The sequence below is a fragment of the Lissotriton helveticus genome, chromosome 1_1, assembly GCF_964261635.1.
Source record: "Lissotriton helveticus chromosome 1_1, aLisHel1.1, whole genome shotgun sequence".
In the NCBI taxonomy this organism is placed as follows: domain Eukaryota; kingdom Metazoa; phylum Chordata; class Amphibia; order Caudata; family Salamandridae; genus Lissotriton; species Lissotriton helveticus.
Genome location: NC_136057.1, coordinates 1,513,810,724 through 1,513,829,205, shown reverse-complemented (window position 1 = coordinate 1,513,829,205; position 18,482 = coordinate 1,513,810,724).

Below are 18,482 nucleotides of genomic sequence, written 5' to 3'. Positions count from 1 at the left end.
CCCTCATATGTCACACACCTTACCCCAACATTCATGGCGTGTGTGCGGCTCATATCAATATTGCAATGGTGCCATACGCGAGCGCGTGTGACGCACTGTACTCCAACATTCACGGTGTGAGTGCGGCTCGTATCCCTATTGCAATGGTGCCATAAGCGAGCGCGTTTAACGCACCGTACCCCAACATTCAAGGTGCGTGTGTGGCTCGTATCATTATTGCAATTGTGCCATACGTGAGCGTGTATGACGCACCGTACAGGTACACTTCCTTTGTTGCGGTACGTTGTTCTCACCGTCTGCGCCGTCGTCGGTTTCTATGCAGCAGGTTGTAGGCATACTGGACTGGGATGACACGGACAATGGGGTTCATGGCATGTATGTCACGTACCGGGCCAGCGGTTCGGGCCGGAGTCTGCTTTTACGGCTCTTTTCGGGTCCCGTAGAAAAAGGGTCGTACGGAGTGTCGCAGAGACGGATCGTACTTGCTGGGCCGGAAACGGCTGCTTGTTTACGTACGGACATAGCGTACTGCATAGACCGGATACAAATCGTATGTATTTTTGTGTCGTATGGTATTTGCTATGATTCGTACGTAAATCTGCTTTGGGTTTGGATTGTACTTGATCGTACGTACGGGGACATTGAAGGTGAACGATTCGTATGGGAAATACGCTCCGTACAGCTATTCGGAGCGCTTTTTCCCGAACCGGAATCGGCCCCTAAGTAAACAAAGGGATTTCGGTAATCTGTTTGCTGGCCTAGCTATTAGGACAGCATCATCCATATTTAATAGTGTAGGGATAAAATCCCTTCCAACTTTGGGATAGTCAAGTTTTTCCTTCATCAAGTGGGGCGCTAAAATGAATAGGAAACAAAAACGGAGCCAAAATACAGCCTTACTGGACTCCTTTCATTGATAATACTGAGTTTGGTTTCTTACCATTTGGGCCGTACCTAATCAATACTGTGGTCTTGGAGTGTATTCTCTGTAATAAGGTGACAAGTTGTTCCTACACTCCCATGTTGCTCATCATGAGCCATAACGTGTCCTGCTTGGAAGTGGTGAAAGAACTTGATAGGTCTCTGAAGGCAAGATGTAAAGAGGTCTTCATGGACCTAGTATACTTACTAACAATCAGGGAAAAATTGAGGCATTACTCTGTGGTGCCCAATCCTTGCCGACCAACTTGTTTTTATTGTTTCTGAGATTTCTATTTTTGTAAATGTGTAAATTATTAAACTATTATTAATTTAAATTACATGTTTTAGGACTAAATTTAGTGTACAATATGATTGAATAAAACACATTTAATTTTTTTTTTACATTTTATATTTGAATTAGGGTAAACATTTGTGTTGGTTTTATATATGTTTCTTAATTTTCAATTTATTTTACTTTTATTATTTAAAATTAAAATATTCTAAAAAAAATAATTTGTTGAGAATTCTTCAAATATTATACATATATATATATGGGTGTGTGTGTATATATATATATATTCACTGAAAAAACCATAGGTTATAGACCATATATAGTTAGGAATTAGCATTTAAAAAACCTTATTTTACTCACACAAAACCATTGAAATTCCATATATAGTTAGTTGTACTAACTATATATCGCGCACCCGCAATCCACTGCTGATGATGTCACATATTACATCATTCATGACATGGTCAGTGACATCACTGATGACATCACTGATGACATCTCAAATGACATCACTGATGACATCACTGATGACAACATCCAGTGACTGTATGTTTCTGTAAAGTTAAAATATGTCTTACATATTGAAGAATGAGTGGATGTATAAATGTCTGGATGAAGGATTTAGTAGGTGCATGACTGACTGTATGAGTGAGTGGTTAAATGTGTCTCACTGAGTGCATGGGTTAGTGACTAAACTGTCTCAATTTGTGCATCATTATGTCTGTTGTTCTATAAACTGCTGCATGTGTTGATCATTAGCTATATGATTAACTATATGCGTTATTGATTGGTTGCCTACGTATTTGTATGGGAGACTGAGAGTGTGTATGGGTGGCTGGGAGGTGTATGACTCTGTGCATAGATGTGTGAGCAGTTGATTCACTAGATGTATGGGTTCAAAAGTGCATGTGGAAATAGCTGTATGGGCGGTTGACTGTGTGCATGAGTGTATTGCTGAGTGAATGGATATCTCAGTGCTACATGTAAAAGTAAGTACATATGTAAAACACAGTACATGTGAGAGTTGACATATATAAATAACTGTGCATAAGAGCCAGTGAATGTGTGAGTGGCTGTATGGATCATTGTGAACTTGTATCAGGGATTGTATAAGAGAGTAAATATGTGTTAGTATATGTTTGAATAAGTAAGGTGTGTATAACTGTATAGTTGAGAAAATGGATCTGTGATTGATTCTTTGCATGACTGACTAGGTGTGTGTGTAACTCTATGGATGAGTGACAGTCTGTGAGTGTCTGTTTACACTTACTGTATCTAAGGTTATATTAGAGTCTGAAGAGCTTCATCGTATTATCACATGAATGATGTCATCAGTGATGTCATCAGTAATGTCAAATGAGATGTCATCAGTGATGTCATCAGTGATGTCATTTGAGATGTCATCAGTGATGTCATCAGTGATGTCATTTGAGATGTCATCAGTGATGTCATCAGTGATGTCACTGACCATGTCATGAATGATGTAATATGTGACATCATCAGCAGTGGATTGCGGGTGCGCGATATATAGTTAGTACAACTAACTATATATGGAATTTCAATGGTTTTGTGTGAGTAAAATAAGGTTTTTTAAATGCTAATTCCTAACTATATATGGTCTATAACCTATGGTTTTTTCAGTGAATTTTCAAGGTTTTGTAAATGCTAATTCCTAACTATATATGGTCTATAACCTATGGTTTTTTCAGTGAATTTCATTGGTTTTTTAAAAGCTAATATCTACAGCTGTAAAATGTATTCTTCTTTAAATCCAAAAATATATTTTATATGTTTATTAATAAAAAATTTTAAATATTTTTTTTGTTTCGCTCCCGGTCCGCTAACCGGGAAGCTTCCCGTTAGCTCAATTCGATTCCGCGATCCGGTCCGCGAACCGGTAACAAATCAACATAGTGACGGTATCGCGTTGCCGCGTAATGCGTCTTATGACGTACTGCGTTAGCGCACCCGGAAGTGCCCCGGGGCGCGGACCGAGGCGCGAAACGCAACTCCCCGGAAGCGATCCGCGGCGCGAAAGCGCGACGTATCGCGTTGCCGCGAAATGCGTCTTGTGACGTATCGCGTTAGCGCACCCGGAAGTGTCCCGGGGCGCGGACCGAGGCGCGAAGCGCAGCGAACCGGAAGCTAACCGGGGAGCGTTCCGCAGCGCGTAACATGAGCGTGAGAGGTCATGTGACTTGTTAATAAAACTTTTCATTGGTTCATTTCACTTTTAGTTTCATAATTATGGAAGGCTAGGTCATGTGACCTAAAAATAACACTTTTCATTGGTTAAGAAGTATTGTTTTTTCCAAATGATGAAAACCACTCCTTCTTTCCTCACTCTGACTTTCATTATTGTGAGAGGAAGACCTATTTTGCTTCTTGGAAGACCTATTTTGATTGTATGAAAATGGCTTCACTGATTGCTTCAGCTGGTGCACCCCCACCACCACCTCCACCTCCTCATGGGAAGAGAGGACCACCTCCCCAGGTGGTTACCAACACTGAGGAGGAAGATGAAGAGATGGATGAGGAGGGAGAACAACCACAATTCCTGGAAGAGTTGCCCCGGGTTTCAAGAAAGAAACCCAGTTTCATCTGGCAGTTTTTTTCCATCCCTCGTGGCCAAAAAAAGGTCAATGCCAGGTACGCAACATGCCTCATATGCAAGGAACAATTGTCCAGAGGGACGGACAAAAAATACAGCTACGGTAATCATACCATGCATAGGCACATGATGAGGAAACATCCCCTAAATTACAGCCGGGCGGAATTAAGGGATATGATGGACAATCCTCGACCAACTCCTGTGGCGAGACCAACAACATCGGTTTCTTTATCACCAGAGGAGGCACGGGAAACTGTGCCAAATATCCAACCTAATTTTGGGAACATGATACACTTATGTATGCGCTGTCGTGCATTATTAGCTTGTGGCAACATGAGCATCAATGCACTGAACCTGGCGTATGAACACCATGATTGCCCTAACCGCCCCCAGTAATTTTTTTTTGCTCCTGTTGAGCCCTTTTCAACGCCTGTTTTTTGTTGTTTCCCCCCCCCCAAAAAAACCAAAAAAAATATAAAATCGTTCAAAAAATACAAAAAAACAAAAAATGTTCAAAAAATACAAAAAAAATATAAAACAACAAAAATATTAAAAAAAAGTTCTTTTCAGAACTACCTTCCCTTTCCAAAAAAATTGCTACAATGTTTAGCACTCTGGCAAGCTCTCTTTCTTTTGGTTCGCTCCCGGGTTAGCTTCCCGGTACGCGGACCGGGAGCTAACCAAAAAAAAAAATTTTTTTTTAAAAAAGTGTAAGTATAAGGAAAGTAAACAGAGAGTGATGTTTCAAGAAAGACAGCTATAGGGAGTAAAGAAGAAATACTGTTTAATAGATCTATTTACCAAAGAACAGACAGAAGAGGGTATAATTGTGAAAAACAAAATAGATAACGAAGTGAAAGAAAAACAAGCATTGGCATAGCCAATAGGTATCGACTTTGGGACCTTCTAAGTATTTAGTTATGCAGCATAATATCCTTGGTGCAGCAACATCAACTGTTGCATGGCTAAACACGTATAAGGTCCCAAAGGCGAGACCTATTGTCTATGCCAATGCTTGTTTCTTAAGTAGAATTGCAATACGTCTGGCTCTTCCATGTGAAAAGATCTTATCTTGTGCTCTAAAGATTGCTAAACTCTCGACAGAGAACAGGCTAGATTGTAAGTAGGGTAAATTGCGCTTGGTGATCTGTTTGAGGGAGCGTCTGCTTTGCCTGGTGTCTTTGGAGAGCAATTTTGATTGTTATACTGGACAATATAGCCCTAATGTAAATAACATAGGGGCATATTATCAACATAGGCAATAAAAGTTTTGCAGCTTTTATCGGCAGAAATGTGTCGCTAAAGCTGCTTTTGCGGCAGAAAACTGCCGCTAAAGCCGCTTTTGCACCAGTTTTCTGCCAATAAAAAGAGCAATAATTTTATTGGCTGCATTCATAATATGCCCCTTAGTGTGCTTCAACTACACAGAGAAAGCATTATGAACAAATAGTGATACAGTGATCAGTCAAAGACACTAAGAGTAATAGAGACGGAGTGAGTGAACAAGAGTGAGGAACTATGAGAAGAGAGGGACTGAGAAAAAGAGTGGAAGGAGTTGAGTAAGTAGGTAATAGAGAAAGGAATGAGGGAAGTAGCAAAGGCAGGAAACTGAGGATTAAAGAAATGAAGCAGTGGAACTAATAGTAGTTCAATGTGATAGAAATGTAACGAAAAGAGTACAAAATACTTACCTTATAATTGTCGTTAAATTCCTCATTTTTTATTTTTATACTTTCAATCTGTGAAAGAGAGAACAAACATTTGAAAAATATAAAAACATGTATTAAAAAATTACAAAAGACAAGGGCAAAGATTGAAGGACAAACAGTTTTTCAATAACTTTGACACTTACAGAAGCTACACAGTCCTAAAGATATACATTTTAAACTAACAGTATCTTGATGCAGATGAAGTGAGGACTATCTTAAAACATGGTGCATCTTTTGCATTGCTGTTGTCTCAGAAAAGTGTCGCAAGACACTAAAATTTAAAATAATTGCTTCAGGATGCCAATAAGATGTCTACTATCCAGAGTTTTTTTTCAGGTGAGGCCTACTCAGGGTTGCAGATGAAATTTCGAGTTGTTGAAGAGAATAGAGGACATAATACATGTGAAGGTCTACCAATGAAGTGAGTCATGTCCACTGCAATCTTCAACAAAGTCCAAACCTCCTATGTTTCCCTGGACAGACCTAAACTTGATCTGCACAATGTGATTCGTAATGATAGGAAACACAGGTGATGTAATTGAAATACATGCAATTTATTTTGCTCATTTCACAATCACATCACTTGTGTTTCCTTTGCTTAGGTATCTCATTGTGCAGATGTAGTCTAGCATATGAAAGAATACGCAGAAGTGCAGCACTGCATGCAACAACTTTGACACTTACAGAAGCCTCACCTTCTCCATGCCTCCTACACAGTTCTACATATACATCATAAATGCAAACAGTACAGAATTAATTATACATGTTAAATGGTTTATTTTTGCTGTTCTCAGAATGTATCAAAATTCACTAAAAACAGTGACTTGAAGGTATTCATCATGTAACAGCGGGGAAAAAAAAACACAATCAAAATGATTGTGTTTAAAAAACCCATACAACATCAGAAATCAAAAATCAGAACTCCTTAAAGTTAACTTACTTTCCATGATGTCCAAGGATGTCCTATGAATAGCTTACACTCTTTTGTGCTGTTATTACTTTCAGCCCGCCACTTTCTGAAAGAAAATCTCCATCGTTTTTAAAAACATGTTACATACAATAAATGACTTCTTGCTCTCTACCACAAGATTCCACAAGGCCAAATCTTGTCAGAGCCATGTATAACTCTTGGATTTCTTGTTAGCCAATCCCATCATTTGGCATTTCCGCAACTTTCAGAATTAAAATGTTGAAGATCATTTTCACAATCCTGGAATAGTAATATCTTCCCCTTCTTGCTCAGTCATGTTCTACATTTCCTATGACACTGATACTGCTTAATATGAAGCAGACTTACACTACCTCTATGACTACAACAATTATTTAATTCTCTACATCACTTTTAATCACAAAGCAATGTAAAACAGTAGACAGCATTGCAGACTTACATTCCCTCTACTCCATGTTTTGATTGGCTGCTTCAATTAGCTTATAAAAAGAAACAGTTTTTCTGAACTCATTCAAAGTGCACATATATCTCCATGATGTCCAGTCCTATGATTAGAAGTTATGTCTCTGAACTACACTTATCCTCAAGGCCAAATTGTGTAGGAGCCATTAGAACTTCTTGAAATTCCACAGAGCACATCCCGAGATTATTTCCCTAAAATTTTGGTTTTAAAAACACCAGGTAAGAGTTTTTAAGGTCATACGGTAATTTTTTTTTTAAAATTAAAACAGAATCATTGAAGAATGACCAGCCATTTCTAGACTTTAAATAAGCTGTGTAATGTCCTGATGATATTGAAGGGCCGTCATGATATATAATTGCTGTAGTTACAAAAGTCCTTCCTGATATTGACAACTGCGAAGCTACAACATTTTTTATTAAAGTTGTCAATTTTGTTCCATCAGGCCTACATCGTTGGAACATTAAAATGACATACTGGCCATATGTTCGTATAAATAATGTGGACATCATTTCAGATTTAAATTGGCTACACTCCATGTTGTGATTAGCAGCTTTTACTAGCTTATTAAAGGAGACTGATTTACTGTCTGGCAAAGTTAAATATATAAATCTTTCTGAGTCTACACTAGTAGTACTTGATATCATACAGTTCTCGCAGTCATGCTGCCATTGATAAGAAAGCCCAAACAGCTGATCTACATCTACACCTTCAGCATGTAATACATCAAGCATATACATTAAAAACTCCTGACAATCTTGCTGAATATTTTGAGAGAATTGTGTTTGGCCTGAACATCTGTCTAACAGATTTCGAATTTCAGACACACTTTCTATGTTTCTTCTATCAGTGGTACATTTCTCTAACACAGAATTTAACAAACCGCAAAATCTTTGATCAGAATTGACCACAATCTCTTCTTTTACATTTTTTAGAGAAAACAAAACATTAATTACTACATTAGCATAGCAGTTGACACCAGAACTGTTTTCAAACTGAAAACCAACAACATCTTCAACAGAATCCTTTTTGTTTCTGCTTGTAATTTTAGGTTCATTCACTTTTTGTCTTTTTGCTATAACCTCCCCAGTATTGTTCTCATTTCTTCGTTTCCGGCCTACCAGACGTTTCTCAAACAAAGGAAACTGAGGCAAATGTGGCGCATACTCTCTTCTTAACCTATTGTATTCCTTAACACAATCTAGATCTGCACAAATGTTTGTGACATCACACTCAATCAAGTACAATCCCGATAAAGTTCTAACTCGTGACAATGCCACATATGCCATACCCTCCTTGAACACAGAACTGCCAATATTCACCAATGCACTGTCTACACTTAAACCTTGCGATTTATGGATTGTCACCGCATATGCCAAGCAAACAGGAAACTGCTTACGGCGAACATATAAGTCTTTTACAAGCAAAAATCTAGCAGAACAACGAGCAATTAGCTGTACTTCCTCAATGCCATCAAATTTAATTTTTAAAAATTCAATTCCATCTCTATTTCTGTATTTCACAAAATCAACAACATTACCCATTGATCCATTTACCAGACCTCTTTCAACATGTAAATTCCTTCTTAAAATTATACGGCAGTTCAAGCACACATTCAGAGTCTTTTCAAAACCTGCAGTTTTAGATATACTCTTCTCTAATGAATCCAATTTTGTTTTCAGATTCTCAGACAAAATAATTGTTGATCCCATATGCTCTACTCTATCAATAGCTTCCAGTTTCACAATCTCTTGCTTTTCTAAATGCAACATTTTGTTGTTAAATTTGGCACATTCTGCAAGAGTTGGCATCAAACATATTCCAGATTTCTTCTCAGTAATTTTCTGAAAAATATTCTCAGGCACAACATCTTGTTCTGGATATAAATTTGACAGTAATCGTGCATGTAAAGCTTCTTTCCCATGCTCGGTCACTTTTCCAATTCTAACATCTTGTAGAATAGTCTTGTAAACTTCATCCTTCGCCTGACGCATATTTTCATGCAGTTCAGCATAATTGAAGTTTAACCATATATTGACGTTGCCAATGCTGCCTAGGCACTTCCTGGTATCTTCATGCGTGAGCATTTTGAACACAGGTTGCCCTTTCAATGGTGTCAGCTGCAAAAGATCTCCGAAAACAATGATGTGTTTGCCACCAAATAACACATCATACTCTGTTTTGAGAACTTCTTGCATCCTCAAATGCACAAAGGCAAGCATGACATTGGAAACCATGCTTACTTCGTCAATGATAAGAAGTTTCATTTTCCTCAAGATTCTTGAAACTTCAAAACAAGCATCTCCAGATAGCTTATGATATTCTAATTTGTTGTCATGCTCCACTGGCAGCATCAGTAAACGATGTAAAGTAATCCCTTTAATATTATGTGCTGCCAGTCCAGTTGGAGCAGTGACAACACAAGACAGCGATGACTCTGTCCTTTCCTGCAAATAGCATGAAATTGCTTTAATGAGGAAACTTTTTCCAGTTCCCGCTTCTCCACTCACGTACAGTCGGACAGGCTTCAACGACGTACATGAGCACTCTTTCTTATCATGACTTAATCCATGATCAATTTGCATGGTAACTTCGTCATATATTTTCCTCTGCTCAACGTTGAGTTGCCTTTCCAACTCTTCTAAGTTAACCGCATCCTCTTGAGCATGTGCCATGGCTCTTTCCACTTCATTCATAGCAGTGGCAGCTTCATTTTCGATAACAGGTCCTCCTAGTGGATCCTGACTCAATGAAGCAGAACTCTGACTGTCCTGAGAACTGTCTCTGGCAATCTCGGCTGCAATCGTTGCTTCCTGCTCAATTTCCGCATTCAACATTTCTACATATTTGGGAAAAGCAGGACATTCTATGGTCTCCTTGGCGACATTGAAAGAGTCTTCGTAACAGAGAAAATCTCCAAGCAGTTCCTCTTCTGCACGCCAAGGCTTGAAAAGTTGCAAAAGTGCTAAATAGAAAAACTCCTTTTTTTCAGGAGATTCGCCACTCAATTTTCGATGGTTTACCAAGTGGCATTTTCTTTGCTTGACCAGACATCCCTCACTTCCTATTACAGCATACACTCCTTTCTCAGTATCTTCTTTGATGTTCCTCTTGAATATGTAATTTTGCAGAACCTCATACAGACAAACATTCTCGAGGTGACTGCTTCGATTTGGATAATATGTATCCAACATGTTTGTCTTCAAAATGTCGGTACTGTTTGGCTCCTTTTCCGCCAAATACTCAATTTCCCGCACAGGTTTGAGAACTCGATTAAGCGTTGCAGCAAGACCAAGACTCGCCCAAACGATACTCCTGGACTTGGCATAGAGACTTGCTGAAGACAACCGGTCAGAACATTCGTACGCTCCGATTTCTCGATGCGACAGCATCTTCAGACTGAAACTGTACAACTTCTTGCTGAGGCTCTTTTCATGGGAAATGTCCTCCCACATATCCTTCAATTCTGTCTTCTCTTTTTTGGTGATGTAAGACGTCACATACCGCGCCACAGCCATACAGTTATCAGCCACAAACTGTATATCCATGTTAGCATTCCACATGGACAAAATCACCGGGTTGTAGTCGTTGATGTACTTGGACTCTTCGTTCCTCTTCAAATTGTAAGTGTTTTTAGGTGATTTCTTCATGACATTGTGTCGCAACGAAGACATCAAACTGTTTACTCTTCCTTTAGAAATCACCGGTCGTGGAAAGCCGAAACGACATTTAGTGTAGAACTTGTCTTTGTTTCGGAATTTACGACGGCAGTACTTTCCACATCGATGGCTTTGGAAACGCAGAACTTTTTCTCTTAGGCTTTTCTTCTCCTTTGCGTTTGGAACAGCACACGTAGAATACTGTTGGATGAAACTCATCACTGAGTCTTCTGGATCCGTTCCAAATTTAGGTGCATCCTTGATCCACAGCAACATATGTATATGAGGAGCACCTCTTGCTTGGTACTCCTTTCTCCAGAAGAAATCCAACACCTCTCCAAGAGGTGGATTCTTCTTATTCATGATGAAAGACATCATAGCTTCAAATCTATGATTGAAGTACCTACATACATTGACTGGATCCAAAGAGCACAGTTCTCCGGGTGTCTTGAATTCGATGTTATCTACGTTAGCATTTGCCTCTCGTAGAAATTCAAGTAAGTCTTCCCAGCCATACTCGGCACAGCTCAGAGTGAGGAACCATGTGGGAGTACCTAAGTTCCTCAGCATACATTTTAAATCACCATGACGACGGTACCAGTACTCATTAGTACCACGCTGACACGCCATGAGATTAATCAGGTGAGAATCCAAAATACTATCTTGGACATTGACTTTATCCATAAAGTCACTTGCCGAGATGTTTTGCATGTGTATACCACTTTTCAAGATGTGGTTCACTGCATATGACAGTCCAGACAGATCGCTTTCAAACAGGAGATGAAACAAATAAGGAATGCATTGTCGAAACCTAGCATCTCCTGCATACAATCGCAAAGTCCGGTATTCAGAAGCAGGAATTTGATGAGGTCGCTCATCATATCTTCCTCCCTGACCTGTTGGAAAAAGCTGTGGGAAACACCGAGCTTCCAAACTTTCCTCCCAAACACTAATGGGACTCCCTTTGGCTTGTTTCATTTGAAACAACTCAATAGCATTCCCCATGACTTCCTTGGAATGCAAAGGATGAACACTATAATGTTCATATATTTCTTCACTAGTAGAGGGTTCTACTTTCTCAATTTGACCAGCACACAAATCGCTATCCTCTTCCTCACTTACTTCCTCTTCTGCAACATATACATTCTTATAGTATTTATTATTTTTTTTCAAATACAATGTTGCCTTTTTAACTTTCCTAACATCTACTAAATCTTGCCATATTTTCTTATTCTTTGTCGGAACCCCATTAACTAAGATAACCAGAGGTTCCTCTTCCACTTTTTCTACTCCAATTGTGTTAATGTTTTTCTTGAAATCTAGAGGCAAATAAACAACTCTTCCCTTTAATCCTCTCTGTAAATCTGATGGAGGCAATTTCCCTGTCTTTGGCTCCATTCTTACAATAGCCTGAAAGGGATGGATACTTTGAATCAAAATAGATTCATAAGTATTTAAGTCCTTCAATTCAGAAGGAATCTCAACCAATTCCAGATTATTATGAACTGCTCTAGCAGGCATCTGGTTTTGTTTTAATTTGTTACAACAATAAGTACACACACGTTGATCCAATCCCAAATCAAAACAATTTTCTACCATCAAGTATGTTGCAAAATCCTTCCATTCACTATTATTTTCCCTTTCACTTTTTGCATATAAATCCACTAACTTAGTCTGATTCTTATAATAAGTGCGTCGACAACACACACAAGTGAAATTAGGCCTCTCACTTGATTTCACCTCAAACGTCGCAATTTCCCTCTGGAAATTATCTGTACTGGAAACCTGTACACTATCTTCCACATGACCCTCTACTTCTTGCTCAATTTCAACATTCTCCTCTTTACTTCCAAAGTAACAAAACTCAATTTCTTCACACATATTCTTCACATCTATTTCAGAACCATGCAAAAGAGCAGCGCATAATTGTTTCAGCATAATTGCTGGACTCTTAGCATAATACAACATTCTAACTAATTTCCTCACTTTGTTATGATGCACTGCTAGCATCCTGAAATGATGAAAAACACTCTGGCATACTCTCCTGGAAAGACAAGCCAGTGAATGACCATGCAAACCTGTCACTTCTCTTACTCTGCAAGGATCTAATTCTTGCAACAACATCATTTTCTGCTTCAAACTTTTTTTGTTAAATGACCGTACAAAATCACAAAGCAAATTGATGGAATCCTGTCGCACACTGCAAATACTACTACACTTCCAGGTGTACACAGGACCCTTAGCACGTCTTCCTAAAACCTCATTACCTAACACCTCTTCTGCCTCTGTTGTCACAAGTTTTTCTTTTTCAACTGGACAACCATCTTTCACTTCATAAGCACGACCACTGGTGTCAACTGCATGCACCAAATCATTATCCTGGAAATAACTCTCCTCATTAAAAAATGCCTCACAGCTTGAACTATGCATCCATTCTCCAGAAAAAACTTCACAAAAATTACTACGATTAACTATTCTCTTCCATCTACTATTTCTTTTGAAATCAAAAATTGCCTTGTTTAGCTTCCTAATTCTATTGATTATCAAAATAAATAACTTACGTTTAATTTCAAATGCCTGATCAATAACTTTCTCAACTTTTTTTTTTCTCTTATAAAAAACTAGTTTCTGTTGACCTTTCTTAATATTTTTTAACAAATTGCCAATTATCCTGTTGCGGAACATTCGTTTACGAATCTCCCTAAACTGTTGTTTCCTTCTACTATCATGCACAGATTTATCTCTTGCTCTAGCAGTAACATTTTTCATTGTCCTTTTCTTTCCATTTGATTTCCTTCTCGTGTTATGGACTGAAACATTTTCTGTAGTAATATTTTTTTTATTACAAATATTTCTTATGAAATATTTAGAGCTCTTACCCGGTGCTTTCTTCGTGGCTTGAGAAATCTTTTTGTTAGAGGACTGCTGGGTTTTTGTTTTCACCTGCTGTCTTTGACGTTTTGCAGCCTTTATCTGTCTTTGTATTGTAGGCATGGTTAAATCTTGAAATGATCTGCAGTTGAATCTGAGGAAAAATATAATAAAAAATTTTAATAAACATTATTACCAAACAGTAAATCAGTAACAGTGATCAAAAACTTAACACACTACTTGACATTTTAATTTGAAGATTTTTTAGTCATTGGCAATCTTACAATACAAAAATACCAGAAAAGAAATGACATTTATATTTATGTTACCTATGCTATTTTATATGTGAATCTGATCTAATTTTATGAACATATTTTAATATTTTATTGAAGACACTACACATAACCTGTTTTTGAAGGTGTCTTTATTTTTAAATTAAACGGTTTACCTTTTTACTTTTTATTAATTATAAAATTTAAAAATAAATGTTTATATTTCCAAAGGCTCAAGCAGGTCAGCTTCCCATCCTATATCATATAGTTCGGACAAATCTGCATCCTCATCACGCTCTTCTTCATCCTCAGGATTTAAATCATCCAAAGGATCAACATCCACTGATGTTTCAATTACAAGTTCAATGATGAGGTCAAAATCAACTGATTGCAGATTGTCGCTCATGTTGAGGTTGTCTTTATCTTTAAAGAAAGATAACAACAATGAGATGTTGCAGAGTAAGAGACAAATCTCAGAGATTATAATAGTAAAATTGTTTAACAAGATTAACATTTAGCAGCTATTATTTAGCCATGTCCAGCAATGCTGAGCAGGTGAAGCCTATGTCTAATTATTCACTGAACAGGACTCATCTCTTCTTAACCTTGGATAAGCCTCACCGACTCTGTGTCCCCTGCACATACTTAAATGTAAAGGGGCAGATTTATATTAAATGGCACATCCCCAGGCATGCACCAGTTAACGTGCACCACTGCTCTGCCACCCATGGTGTGCCGCATTTACAATCAGATAGGAGAAAGCTGCGTCAAAACCCTGCGCCTGCTTGAAGCTGGCATAGGTCTTGACGCAGCATTGTGGAGATGCGGCACCCCTGAGCCTTGCTGGAGCTGCATCGCACTTGCAATACAACTCCAGCAATGCGCCACCTTTACGGCACATATGCGTCACGCATCTGTGCCATTTTTGCCCCATGCTGCGCCGCATTGTAAATGCAGCACACCATGGGTGGCGGAACAGCGGCGCAGGATGACTGTCACATCCCTGGTGATGCGCCAGTCATCATAAATGTATCCCTAAGCTTCTTATCTTGTTAGAGATGAACTGCCATATGTATCATCAAAATATTTTACATTTCCTAAATAGCGAATTTTAAGGAATAAATAGCGATTCTTTACCATTCCTAATTTGCGATGAGCAAATTGCTAATTGCAAGTTACCCATTCATTTCCATGGGCTAGGAGGCTCATAGGAATGAAGGTTTAATTTGCGATTACCAATTTGCTCATCACAAATTAGGAATTTTTCCAAGGGTGCAGGGGTGTCTCAAGAACACCCTGCTGCACCCCTGAAAAAGAAATTTGGGGGCATATGGCACACATACATGCCCTAAGGGCATGTGTTGGCGTCATATGGCACCTTTTGTTTTTTTGAAAAAAAGCTTTTTGAAAAGAATTCACAAATTACCACCAATTTACCACAATAGTTTCCAAATCCTTAATGTCATTTTTTACATAGTTTTTGTTTGATACATTGCATTCACGTAGTCACAAAATTTGCAAATCCTTCAGTGCAATTGCAAAATAAGGAATAGCAAATTTTGCTACTCCTTATTTTGCATCAAACTTGTTTGATACATACCATTTGTCTAATTAACATTCACAAAGGCCGAAATTCGTAGAATTTTGATCTTTGCAAATGCTAATTACCTTCATACATATGGCCCCAAGTGAGGCCTGTCTTGCGGCATGGTGCATCTTTTGCATCACTGCTGCTTGGGTTTTATGTGGTACGTTTTTTTTACACCATGACATATCTGCCTAAATGCATCAATTTGTAATGTTGTCGCCTCATAGCAAATCTTTTGCACCACCGCTGCATCATAAAAGTGACGCACAGTGGCACAAAAGAGGCATACACCTATCATAAATCTGTCCCTACCATTTTAAATGATTAATCCAGGATGACAATAAAGTGTGTCCTATCCAGAGGTTTGTTTAAGGTGAGGCCTACTCAGGATTGCAGATTAAAGTTACGCTTGATGAAGAATACAGAGGAGATAATACATGTAAAGGCCTACCAATGAAGTAAGTAATGTGCACTTTATTGCGCTAGTCATCATAAATGTATCCCTAAGCTTCTTATCTTGTTACAGATGAACCACCATATGTACCATCAAACTATTTTGCATTTCCTAAATACCAAATTTTAAGGAATAAATAGCAATTCTTTACTATTCCTAATTTGCAATGAGCAAATTGCTAATTGCAAATTAACCATTCATTTCCATGGGCTAGGAGGCTCATAGGAATGAAGGTTGCAATTTGTGATTAGCAATTAGCTCATCACAAAATAGGATTTTTTTCAAGCGTGCAGGGGTATCTCAAGAACACCCTGCTGCACCCCTGAAAAAGAAATTTGGGGGCATATGGCGCACATAAATTTTAACAACATTCCTTTACCTCAACAACGATTTTCAAATCATAACTTCAAAACACTACACATGGGAAAATTACTTAAATTGTCCTTAAGACACATAAAAGCGTTTTTTGATTGGCTTTCCTGCATGGTAGGGTCACTTTTAACATGGCTATGTAACACAAACATTCAAAATCTAAATTTTCCATGCACATGTGGGAGCATATTTACAAGCAATTTGCGCCACAGAGAAAGGTCTTACACTAAAATGAGAAAAATAACATCAGGGACAGTCAATTGCCTTATAAAGAAGCATACACCATTATGTCCTTGTCATGATTTTAAAAACAATTCCTTTTCCCCAAAAACGATTTTCAAATCATAATTTCTAAACACTGCACATGGGAAAATGACTTAAAATGTCATTAAAACACATGAAAGCGTTTTTTGATTGCCTTTCGAGCATGGTTGGGTCACTTTTAACATGGCTATGTAACACAAACATTCAAAATCAAAATTTTCCATGCACACGTGGAAGCATATTTACAAGCAATTTGCGCCACAGAGAAAGGTCTTACACTAAAATGAGAAAAATAACATCAGGGACAGTCAATTGCCTTATAAAGAAGCATACACCATTATGTCCTTGTCATGATTTTAAAAACAATTCCTTTTCCCCAAAAACGATTTTCAAATCATAATTTCTAAAAACTGCACATGGGAAAATGACTTAAAATGTCCTTAAGACACATAAATGCGTTTTTTTGATTGGCTTCCCTGCATGGTAGGGTCACTTTTAACATGGCTATGTAACACAAACATTCAAACTCTAAATTTTCCATGCACATGTGGGAGCATATTTACAAGCAATTTGCGCCACAGAGAAAGGTCTTACACTAAAATGAGAAAAATAACATCAGGGACAGTCAATAGCCTTATAAAGAAGTATACACCATTATCTCCTTGTCATGATTTTAAAAACAATTCCTTTTCCCCAAAAACGATTTTCAAATCATAATTTCTAAACACTGCACATGGGAAAATGACTTAAAATGTCAATAAAACACATGAAAGCATTTTTTGATTGCCTTTCCAGCATGGTTGGGTCACTTTTAACATGGCTATGTAACACAAACATTCAAAATCAAAATTTTCCATACACATGTGAGAGCATATTTACAAGCAATTTGCGCCACATAAATCATAATTTTCTCCTTAAAGCACACTATTCTCTATCTAAAGTAAAGAAATATTTTCTCACCTTAGCAAATACTTTGAGTTTGAAAACAGTCTCAGAAACACACCAATTTGTCTGCAGCAGAGCAAAAGGTATGCACTCCAGAGTCTGCAGCTATGAAAAGAACAGAAATGCTGTAATTCTTCACACATATCTCTCATGTCACCCAATCAAAAGTCTTCCCTCACTTTTTTCAAATGAAAACCCATCCCCCCTCTGCCCTTTCTGCTTTATCTGCATGGCAACCACCTCCTGGAAGAACTCTGTTGTTTGCAAGTTCACACAACAATGTTGCAATTGAACTCTGAACTCTCAGTGCACCTGCATATCCAGTGCATTCTTTCATTTAATGATTTTTTATTGACCACTCAAAATACATCTTTCAAAGAACACATCCGTGCACCCTAACTTTTTGTTTTCAGCAATCAAAATCCACCAATCACTGTTACTGCTTCATGAACACAGAAACTCCACAGTTTTTTTCATTTCAAACTCTCATTTTTTCAACTGCCATTTCATTGCCACACTTCATCTGACTGCAGGAGAACCTTCTCTCACCATGTTTTCTGTCTGGATTGTTGGTCATAGTTATATTCACTGGGCTCAAAGGTACGTTGAAAGCAGGAATTTACCTAACCTCAATTTACAAGATGTGGAAATTAAGTGGTTTGGCCACAGAGGATTAAAATGTCACCAATTGATACCATTGGTGAAAACCTTTATGCATTTGCCCAAACCTGACCTGTTAATTGTGCACTGTGGAGGTAATGACTTGGGCACTTTGACTGGTGTAGGTCTGGAAATGCTTTTAAAGGACACCTTTGAGCAATTAATGGCACTTTTTCCTCAGACTGCCTTGGTATATTCAAATATATGCCAAAGACAGAAATGGAGGTGGTCAAACCAATTTTGTCCACAAATTGAGAAGTCGAGGAAGCATGTAAACAAATCTGTTTCAGCTTACATGAGAGACCATGGAATGGGCTCCCTGTACAACAATAACTTGCGTTACTACATGCAAGATATCTACAGAGGAGATGGAGTTCACTTCTCAGATGAGGGCAACAGAGTTTTCACTCTGAATTTAAGAATGTGCATTGGTACCTACTTATAAGTACCTAAAT